The following is a 9,759-nucleotide window of genomic DNA, read 5'->3' on the forward strand; positions in this document are numbered from 1 at the left end:
TTATTTTGTTAAAAGATTGAATCAGCTTTTCCTCTCCTTTATCTTATTTATATCTTTCAGGCAGCACAGGGATTATGACATGTTGTTAAAGTCTTGCCTCATCCCACTTGCTACATTACCTCCGACTTCGTGCGTAAGCGGGCTCTGTAGCTTAACTAAGCATGTTGTGAACCGGTCAGGTAAACGCGTTTGAAATGAGCTGTACATCCATGAACAGCAGTTTTCCATACCACAACACAATAGGCATACACCAAGCTTCCATTAAGTCACCCAGCAAGAACACTATTTACCAAATGTGAGCAACCTAAAACACTTTTTTTTTTTTTTAATCTAGAGCTGTTCTTGTTTAAAAAAAAATTAAGAAAGTATCATTAAAATGGATAAAGATTTTTATACTGGTCTCTTGTTCTGAAAGCATTTCTTTTTTATGTATTTTCTTTTTTAATAACTCAAAAAGCATTTTCAAAAACAAACTATTAAAAAAAACTTTTAAAAAATATTAGTGGAAACTAACTAAGCTGATTGTGATTAGTGATAAGTGATTGTGATATGATTGTAAATTAAATGTCTCATTTTGAAAAACAGTATCCTTTATTACCTAATTAAATTCATATCCTTAGACTAGGTACAGAATAAAACTGTATTGAATATTATATTGAATATTTTGTTGCATGCTTTTCCAGCATGTTTTGTACAAAATATCCCAACAGTTGAAGCTGAAGCTATGAGTACCAATATGTTAAAGAGTTTCATGTTTTTCACCCCCCAAAAATTATTTATTTCTGTTAATCGGGTTCTAAATATTTTCAAATAGGCAAAAAAATAATGAGGGGGGAAAGTAACATTGTATTAACTAACTGTTTAACTATGCCGAATATTATTTACCATAATCTATTACTTAACATATGGCTGAGAAATTAAAAACAATCTAAAGGATTCTGAATGCATCTGCAGCTCCTGGGAATAGTATAATTAGCAAAACTAGGGTAAGGTATGTAATATTGTCCTGTGTCATTAGATATTTCCTCTTCTGTAACATTTCATTTGACTTTTTTTAATGGGCATCTTATGTGACTTATTTGAGAAGAGAGATATCTCTGTGTGCCAGCAATCCGATAGATGTATGTCACTTCTAAGTCCCTGCTGTGAACAGACATTTGAGCCATCACCAATAGCCACAATCATTTTTCACCTATCATCTTATTTCTAGATTGTTGTTGTGTTGGCGAATCTGTCACTTTCTGGCTATGCCTTACCTAGAGTAAATGCAACTAAACAAACTGAGTGGAGGCAGTTTCTTCCTTGATGGAATGAGTACCTCATGGGGCAAACAAAAACCTCGAAGGGGAACACAGCTGTGCCTTTTCATTAGACTACACAGAAATCCAGACATTTCCTCATCCAGCAAGATGAATGTTGTTACCAATCCTGTAAGCCCCCAAGTAAACAGGAGATAGAACTCATGTGCAGCCACATTATACCAAGGCTGATCAGCTTCCTCGTAGGGGAGAACTGGAGTCTCTGAGGTTGGCAGCCTTTGGTTCATTCATCTTTCTTATTGGTCAGCTTGTGATGGCCACTAAACACAACAGATATTCTGATGAGTTTTTAGCTTCAGTAGTGAGTTCAGATACTTTCTCTGATTTCTGGAGTTTTGATGATCATAATTTTAAACATTTTCATCACAAAATGTTAAGTGTGTACTGTAAATCCTCTTCTGTGGAGTGATTGGGATGAAAAATTAAGCCCATCTTCATGAGTTTTCTTGGGAAGCACCTTTCCAGCTCCTGACTCACCCTTTTACTGCAACCTGAGGTATGTTTCCGTAATCTGCTTTGCTGTTCTCCCTCCTGACAAGTGACATCCAGTTAGCCAGCTCACTTATGGAAAGATGTTTAATGTGTCTTCACACACTGAGGTCAAACCTCATTAGTCTTGAGTCAGATGCATAGAAAATCAGTACTTGCTATTGACAGTTTTTCAAAATTACTTGTTCGTTCCTAAACTTCTATTCAAAACATGTCATTTGAGTTACTAGAGTATTTTGAAAAATGGTAGTGGTCATCTGAGTTATTATCCTTATTATTAAGCAAGTGAGAATCCTGTGGTAATATCAGTATCCTCTGACTGACTGAAAATCCTACTTTTGCTGCTGCAGCAATTGTTTCTGATTGCAGAAAGGCTGGTTCCTTCCAATAGTTGGGGGGGTTTCCCCCCCAAGGGAATACTGTTTAGATAGACAGGAGATGCTGCCAAATTCTTTCTGCTCCTTTGAGCTAGGGTGCAGCTAGGGTGCTTCTCTGGACAGATCATGGAAATGGAGCAACAAAACTGCATTACCAGGTTACTTTAGCTGGGAATTCCTGAGTCTTGCTGCACATGCCATCAGTGCTTTGTAAGCTGCATCTGAATGATTCACAAATACTAACAAGGAAGATCCATCAGACCACAAACAATGATAGTGAAGCAACTCACCATGGGAGTCTGATCAAGATTGTAATTATCTAGATTTAACTCCAATCACTCACCTTCCAGCCTCGGTAGATCTTTATACAATAGCTCAAAAAATCCATTTTCCATTTCTTTCATACTGCATGTAAGTTTTAAGTGTGTGCTGTAAAAGTCCTTCTGAACAGCTGTCAGTCTGTGAGCTTGTGCTCTTGAACTACTAGAACTCTTAAAAATATAACTGAGAAAAACAACGTTGCTGCTCCAATTTAAAATTAATTATACAAGATTTGTTATGGGTTTTTTTAATTATAATTTTTATTTTTCAACAAAAAAATAAAAGTAGGCACAGGGAGGGGGTCATAAGTAGGAAAGACTGAAAACTGCATTCTTAAAATGAGCACCTCAGTTTGCTGCACAGTCCATCCAAAATTCAGGTGTTCCAAAGGAAGTGTCTGCCTCCATCTTGAGGCACAGCTCTCTCCTCTGGCTACACAACAAATATTCCAATAGACACTGCAAGTGCATGCAGGCTCAGCGGCCAAAGTGTGAGGGACTGATTGCAGCCCAACTTGAGCTGTGGATGCTGGAAAAGATTGAGCACTTCAGTGAAAGAACCCTGCCAGTTACAGTATAATAGCTCTACAGGGTTCACCTTAAGTGTTTAGACACCTAAGATTCGCATCCTTTTTGGCCATCTGAGGAATCTAGCTAACTAGCCATAATTAAGCCATGAACCTTTTCATGTCTTCATTTATATCTCTACTGAAAGATGTATAGTTTACAAGCATCCCACATACCAAGGAATTTGTTGTTTCAGTAGACAGATTTCCCACCTTCTTTATTTATTTTTTCCCACACTTAATCTCAATAAAATTGATCAACTATTATGTTTTCTTTTAGAAAGGCAAACATCTTGTTGTTAAAAACCAATCAGTGCCCCTGCATGAAACCTTCTTACACACCAGCCTGGCAATATTCCATTTGAAAAAAAGTTGAGACTTGTCAGTTAGGAATTTCAGTCAAAAATGCTGAGCTGAATCTGGTGATATACTTTGCAAAAAATGTGTTTTTCATAAACTCTCTTATATTTTGTGACCAACTTTATCCAAAGATAATTCAACAAAATCTTGTTTTTCATTAGAATATACTGAGTGACTTAAATAATGCTATCTATTTTAATAGATTCACATACAGACTGTTCACATTAAGCTGCTCAAATTAATGTCACAGTGCAAGTTTATAATTAGCTACATCATTTAATTTACATTTTCTGCGTACTGGTTCTAACTCTAGCTTTCTTAACAGAATCCTGGAATATGTCTCTTCAAACAATTACTGAGTATCAATCCTGAAAGCTCACTGACCATCTCTTTTAAAATCCCTGGTGTGAAGTTTTCCTGACATGCTCATCTAAGACCATAAATTGCAGCTGGTTTAATATGCTCTTGAATTACTGTTGAAATGTGAAGTATTTTGTCATTGTATGATACAAATATATTTTCTTTCTCTTTCCCCAAAGGCAGCACAGAAATATCTAGCATTTTTTTTCTCTTGTCTTATCAACAATTCTACATCGTTTATCTAAAAAGAGATAATTATTAGATTTCTTAATACATTTCATGGACCTTTTTAAAAAGTGTTGTGGGTTTTTTTTGGTTTTTTTTCAATGAGGGTCATTGACTTCTTAGGCATCTTTCTTTCTCCATGTTGTTGCCTTTTTTTTTTTTTTTTTTTTTTTTCCATAATAGCTGCCATCAAAGTTATATTTGCTGCTACTAGTTCTTTTCCCAGCTGTTGAGTGTCTATAATTATGACTGCTTTAAAAAATGCAGAATCTAAAGTATCTCTAAAGATGCATTAGTATCTTTGAGATACTTAAGTATGTGAAATACTAAAGTATTTCTAAAGAGGCAGAAAGCCAGGGATTGTTCATTTGAGGAAGAGGTGTTTTGACTTCCATGGGATTGTAGACTTTCAGGACTGAACTCACATCACTCAGCTTGCAGTTTATTTCAGCTTTGTCCAATGCAAGTTTTGCCTACCCTAGATGCGAGACCGTTTGAGTATAGATATGGCTTAGTTTTAGGACTTGTGCAGACATTTGCACTAATAGCATGAACGCTCCTGCCTCACTCCTAAGGGTAGAGCTCCACAGCACACTGAAATATAGGTTTCTACACTTCTCTGAATGGGTCAGTTCAGGTCCCACAGGGAACATAAGGAACATAACCACACAGGGTTTTTAGCTCCTCTGGACAGCCAAAGCTGTCTCTCAGGGCCTCTGCACTTCTCCAGGATCACAGTGAACAGCATATTGTACCCTGCAGATATTGGCCTCTAAGGGTCCCAGAATCTTCTTTAAGCACTTTCATAGGCAGTTGATTAAGGAGCTAATCCTTTCTTCCCCTACTTGAAAGGACACGGCATAAGAAGTGAAGGAATTTTTTCTGACCACATCCCTTAATTTTTTTCTCTCAACATGACGATTTAGTCCCAAATGAGCATTCATTGCCCGACCTCATTGTGCTCCTAGGGATTGTTAACCTAGCAGCTCATTGCTTTAATGCCTTCCTAGCTTGTCCAGCCAGACCATCCCCTCTGCCGTGTCCAAGCCTGTATAGGCTCCATCTCCCACCTGGCAGACCAGTATTTCACAAGACCCAAACCACTCTCTACTACATTATTTCTCTAATCAGGAGATTTCAGCCAACATACGCAAATACGGCAGCTTTACAGTTAGCGTTTGTTAACAGATCCTCAGCATAAACATTCTGGAGCCAAAAAGTGCTTTCTTTGGTAGTAAAAAAATGTGGGTTTGTCTTGTATATTCAAGCAGTTAAAATGCCACATAAGACCACCTATTGCTAACAAGCATTGCCAACACCATTTGCTCTTTTAAAGCAGGCAGCCTTCTCGTTGGACAGGGGACGTGGAAGTAAACTGTGATGGCTCCCACTGAACTTCCAAGTAATGGGCAAACTACCTTTCAAAAAACTGTGAATGTTATTTTTAAAGTGCATTAGCATTTTAATTAATCTTGTCTAATTACCGCACATGTACAGATTTCCATCTGCTCTAATGGTACATAAATAATTAAATGACATGGTGAAGGATCATGTCATTGTCATTTCTGGCTCTGCCATGCAACAAGTCAGAGCCGAACAGCTGTATGACAACAGATGAAAATACAGGAAAGACTCATCTCCTAAAGCTGAGTCAGTGACCTGTTGTTCTCAAAAAGGCCTGTTGTAATAAACAGCCTCCAGTTCAGACATACTCTGAACATACAAAGGTAAAAAAAAAAAAAAAAAAAAAAAAGTAACAATAAATTATTTTTCAATATTTTTTCTCATCAGATGGGCTGGAAATATATGAACTGTACCTGGAACCTAAGTAATATGAAGCTGTTTACCTGTAGTTAAGATTTCTTAAAATCTGGCAAAAGATTGGGTTTAGCTACTGAGTAAGATGTCTTGTTCCCTCCAGACAGGTTGATGATTCTTAATCCAAGAATTTAAGTAATGAGCAGTTGAGTTTCCATCTTGAAACATCTGTTCCGCCAAGTCAGCACTGGCCTTGATAAATAGCAAATCAGACTGATGCAAGCAAGTGTATACATACATGCTCAAGTTAAACTTGAGGGAAAATACTTGAACAGACCTCTGCATAGACAGATTTATATAATTAATCTGTAATTAGGCTTTGTACAGTGCAGACTGACTCAGGTCAAAACACAGAATATGCAGACATGGTAGGATCTTTACCTGTTGCTGCAAAAAGTTTTTTCAAAAGTTGTTTGTGGGTACGTTTACATACCTTTATTTAGTTGTCACAAACCTTCACTGCTATTTTAACTTACTCATCTTACAATGGAAGAAAAATATGTTTAGCTGAAGGATAAAAACAAACCACAAGTACAACTGCATCTGTGTGCTTTTAATAATCTCAGCAAACTTCAAACGCAGCTTTAAGTTTGCTTGATTTTTAACTGTGCAAAATAAAACCTTGCACACACCTCTCATTTTATAAAGTCTGTACCAAGTTTTGCAGTGGTGACTCTCCCTGAGTCTGTAGAATAAAGGAATAGTTTCTTTTTGCAGGTTTGTTATAGTCTTTATATCCTGAAAAACTGTCAAATCCCGTTCTGGAGTCACTCTGTTGAGAAGGTTTCTACCTGATATGATGTGCCAATTCAATTTAATTTTAAAAAATGCCAAGCTAGTTCAGGAAGGTACACACTTCACTCCCAGCAGAGCAGCAAGGAAAGCCTGAGGAACTCCACTGGAAATGGGAAGGTTTGACTCAACTGTCCTCTAGAGTATACAGGGGGGTTGGCAAAATGAAATCTCATTTTCTGTACATCCTTCAAAACAAAGCCTTGTCCGAGGAGAGCTAGAGGTATTTTCCTGATTGTAAGGCTTTGCACACTAGAGCAGAGGTAGAATGGGATGACTACTGAAATGTTAAGAGAGGAAAGAAGTCAAGATGAAATGTGTTTTTACTCAAGTGCCAGGCTGAAATAATTAAGGAGTGCTCTTTGTTATTTCAGCAGAAATATCCTTCTCTCCGTATGGTCTATCACAGTATTTCTGGTAAAGTGAAATGAAAAACGGGAACCAGGCTTGCCTTTCAAAAGCAAAGGGAACACCTCTGTAAGCTAATCCTGAAACAGCAAGAGATAAAGGTACACAGGAATAGACTCATTTCATGATTTCCCACATTCGCTTTAACAGAAAGTCACCCTGCTACATTCCTCGGTGTGGTGGTGCTGGATTATATAGCGCGAGTGGCATTCGCAAAGCCTGTCATGAGTTGAGATGGTACCTCGTGGCTGGTGGAATCCTGTCTTCAGAAGAAAGTTAGCAGAAGAAAAATAATGACTTTCTTAAAGTAAAAGGATTGTGCTGGCTCTCTTTTGAAAATTAGAGGTAAAAAGAGAAATCATTTCTTCCCTTGGGGAGATGGAGTCTAATGAGTGGCCAAAAGTACAGACAGCTACTATTTTGCAAGAAGAAAGTTCATGCCCACTTCTCTAGTAAATTTACGTGAAAAAATGAGGTGGGTATTTGCTGAATCACAACAGGCCTCTCTATGTGCTAAAAGCTCCTGAAATTATAATCAGACATCTTCCATACTTAATGGTGACTTTCAAGCCTGGCTTAATTCAGCTGAGGTTCTTGGTTTTCCCTCACCTCTTCATTATGAAACAACTTGTCCACGTCTTTCCAGTCCTTCCCTATGCCTCCAAACAACATGTGCAGGTCCCTGTAACTCTGGCCCTGCTCCTCCCAGCAGGACAGTGGGACACAAGAACTTTTCCTAGGATGTATGTCCTGTGGAGTGAGGAGTTAGGGAACCAGAGAGCCTATCTCCATCCTGGCCCCCCTGCTGAACTTCTTTGCTCCCAACCCCACTCCCACAAGGCAGTACTCTGCTCCTCCACTGCCAAGCTCCCAACCGCCTGGGACTTGACATTTGTTCTTGTTTTCTCCTGTCTCCCCTAATGGGCATAGCACTACTAAGCGAATAGGAATGTACAGAACAAGAGAGTTCAAAGTAATTGAGTCTACATTCATTCAGAAAGCCTGGATCCTTGCCCACTCAGAACCTGCAGCATTAACATACTTTCAGAAAGTTTAACCCTTTTTGCCTTAACCTGGTAATGCTCTTTTGAGCGCAGAGAGTTGCACTTCTCTTGCACTGACCGTGGACACTGAAAAGTGTCTTTCACATACCAATCAATGCTTCATTACTCCTTTTTTTTGTTCTTCAGGACAATAACTGAGGACCTTGAACTGTCATTTTTAGAAGATGCCCCAGGTCTTGTGTTGCAGAGGAATGATCACTTATCAAAACTACTAAACGTGTCTGCCTGAAGTCATACTAAGACAAACAGAGCTGTGCTGGGTTGAAAACAGTTTACTCGGTTTTCTGCTGCGAATTCATCTGTTAAGGTGTAAACTCACTTCTACCTCAGTCTGCAAAATCTGTGAAGAAGTAGAAACATTCCAAATTTATTATAGCCATAGACTCTTTTTATTTTTTTTTTTTTCAGTATGATTAAGTCTGAACAAACTCTCATTAGGAAATAACATTAGCTGGCCACTTAGTATTGACTTTAAATTTGTAAAGAAAAATTATTTGTTCCAAGAAGTGTAAAATCTAATAACAATGGGAATTCTTGAAATGGCCTATCAAATATTTTTTCTGTCTGGATCTAAAAGTGCATTTAGACTATCTGTAAACTAAACAGTGCAGCAATATGTAGGTCAGATAAGCAGTAAACCTGAGCAGGAGCAAGAGTCTATCTGACTTTCCTGTTGAAATGTTAATAGTAGTAGAACAGTCAAAAAAAAAAAAAAAAAAAAGCTCTTTAAAAATTATACCGTCTTTAGTCATCTTCCACTGATTGTTGCTTGACAAAAGACTGGAGGACCTAGACCATCAGTATCACAAAAACATGGCGATGAGATTGGATTTATTTATCTGCATTTCAGGCCTAATTACATCCTTTCTAAAAAAATTAAAACACATTCAGAGATGCTTCTGAAAATGTTTAAAGTATACACAGAGCTTTACTCTGTGATACCATTCTAATTAACCTGCCAAAGCTTTTGCCAGAGCAGGCTCTTTATAAATGCATATATATAAAACAAAACAAAAGAGATAAAAATAACTCAAACAAACAAAAAATTTGAAATTATGTTTATTATTCATTTAATCAGATGGAGAGAAAACATGCAAAGAAGGTATGCAAGTCTCAGAAACACTTCAGTTACTACAGCCCCAGGATTCATATAAATGTTCCCAGTAAATGCACAACACTGGATGCTTCCTAGTCCTATGCTGTGTTTGATCTCTAAGAATTCGTTTCCAGACAGCAAAAGTGTAGTTTTGCTAGTTTTGCACTTTTAAAGCTGTTAGAGAGCAGTTTATACTAAATTTGTCCTTTCAGATGGTCAAAAACATAATTTGAAGCCTAACAGGGTTGACATAGGGGACATGTCGGGTATTCAAAAACCGCAGTTTGAAGTTTAACCCTTAACTAGGGTTATGTGAAGGGCAGTCACACAAAAACAAGACATGATTTTAAAATCTGATGGTTAAAACACCTACTCCTAGGCTTGAGTGGGGACAGAAATGCCAGCCACGAGTCGCATACTGTTTGAACGGGAATATGTGTTGGTGTCGGATGGAAATGAGCCTGCACGGCTTTAACGCTGCGCTGACGGGAGTAGCCAGAGTAGACTACTACGTTTGTAACAGCAAGCATCAAGAGGCTGCATATTGCCAAACAGCTCGTGTAAA

This window comes from Hirundo rustica, chromosome 2, assembly GCF_015227805.2.
Source record: "Hirundo rustica isolate bHirRus1 chromosome 2, bHirRus1.pri.v3, whole genome shotgun sequence".
In the NCBI taxonomy this organism is placed as follows: Eukaryota; Metazoa; Chordata; class Aves; order Passeriformes; family Hirundinidae; genus Hirundo; species Hirundo rustica.